Source organism: Limulus polyphemus, unplaced genomic scaffold, assembly GCF_000517525.1.
Source record: "Limulus polyphemus unplaced genomic scaffold, Limulus_polyphemus-2.1.2 Scaffold2680, whole genome shotgun sequence".
Classification (NCBI taxonomy): domain Eukaryota; kingdom Metazoa; phylum Arthropoda; class Merostomata; order Xiphosura; family Limulidae; genus Limulus; species Limulus polyphemus.
This window is the reverse complement of record NW_013668290.1, coordinates 39508-41405: the sequence shown is the minus strand read 5'-3', so window position 1 is coordinate 41405 and position 1898 is coordinate 39508.

Below are 1898 nucleotides of genomic sequence, written 5' to 3'. Positions count from 1 at the left end.
CTATCTTTCCGATCCAACGTGCCAGTTGTCCCTCTGGGTTCTTTAATGATCAAAACCAGCTTAACGCAGCATGGTCTGTCCTGATGGTAAACCTGACACCATAGAGGTAAGGATGGAAATATGTCAGACTTTTTACTTTCGCAAGGAGTTCCCTCTGTGTTACACAGTAGTTCCTCTCTGGTCTACCCAGGAACCTACTGAAGTAGGCAACCATATGTTCGTTTTCGCCCACTTTCTGAGACAACACTCCTCCAATTCCGACATTACTAGCATCACAATCCAATATGTATGACAGTGAGGGATTTGGATGCTTTAAATGTGGAGCTGAGGCCATTTTTTCTTTCACTGTCTTAAAAACATGCTGGCAAGAAACTGTCAACTCAAACTTCTGGCTTTTTTTCGTCAAATCATGTAGTGGAGCAGCTACAGTTGCAAAGTCCTTCACAAACTTCCAGTAGTAGGTACAGAGTCCCAAGAAACTTGTTAGCTCTCCCACATTGTCTGGTGTTGGCCAATCATGCACTGCTTCCACCTTGTCAGGACCAGTTCGCACACCATGCTCACTTACAATGTGACCCAAGTAAAGCACCTCTTTCTGGAACAAGTGGCATTTCTTGGGATGTAGTTTGAGGTTTGCTGGTTTCAAACGCTTAAATACTTCCTCTAGCCGGGACATTTCCTCATCAAACGTTGTTGCAAACACAATGACATCATCCAGGTACACTAGGTCTATCCTCCATTCTAGGCCTTCCAGTACTCTTTCCATCAGCCTCTCAAATGTTGCTGGAGCATTGTTAAGCCAGAATGGCATCACATGATATTGCCAGAGACCTTGGCCATAACTAAATGCAGTCTTAGGTTTATCTGCTTCAACCATTTCCACTTGATTGAAACCTGACTTTAAGTCCAGAGTTGAAAACCACCTGGCTCCACTTAGGGCATCAAGAGTATCATCAATTCTTGGCAGTGACTATGAGTCTTTTTTCGGTTATACTGTTAAGAGCCCTGAAGTCCACACAGCAACGTTGGGTTTCATCCTTCTTCTGGACTAACACGACGAGAGCTGACGAGGGACTATCTGATTTCTCGACCATCCCTTCCTTAATTAGGCCATCCATAACCTTCTCCATCTCTTGTCGCTTTGCCGAAGCTATTCTCCTCGAAGGGATCTTTATTGGACAGTGATTGCCTGTGTTTATTCTGTGCTACACAAGGTCTGTGCAGACGAGGTCATGATCTCCTTTTGAAAAGACGTCTGCATGATTCGCCAAAAGTTCTCTAACCTGAACAGCCTGTGATGATGACAAATGGACTATGCTCTTCTTATAGAAGTCAGTTAAATGTTCTGAGAGTGTATGTCCTTTTTTTATGGTTGTATTTCTTGCTTTTACATTGACTGGCTCTACCTCCTGTAGTAAATAGGTTTTCTAGGCCTATCTTATTGAATTATTATTATTGTTACGTCTGTGTTCGTTTGTTAATTTTTCGTAGAAATTCTGTCCGAGAAACTTCAGCGATACAAGTCTTTTCTTAAATAAAACTTTTTTATTCTTTCTCAATTCAACTTTGCAATACACTTAATTTCCACAGTTACTTTCACTTCAACACATGCTATAATTCACAACGAACGATTCACGCACTTTACTTACTACCGCGCTTGCCTCAGTTGTCTGTCTCTATCTCTACCTGTCTACAATTATCTATGCCGTCACTTCTTTTGCCGGCTTATATATACAAAAATAGAGGGTGCGTAGAGAAGACTAGAGTAGCCAGGAACAGACATGATTCTTCTAGAACCTCATGACATGTTACTAGCGTCACCTGACTTCCGCTGTCGTAACACTACTTAAATTAAACCAATAGATAATTAACAATAACTTAATTAAATGTACAGAATT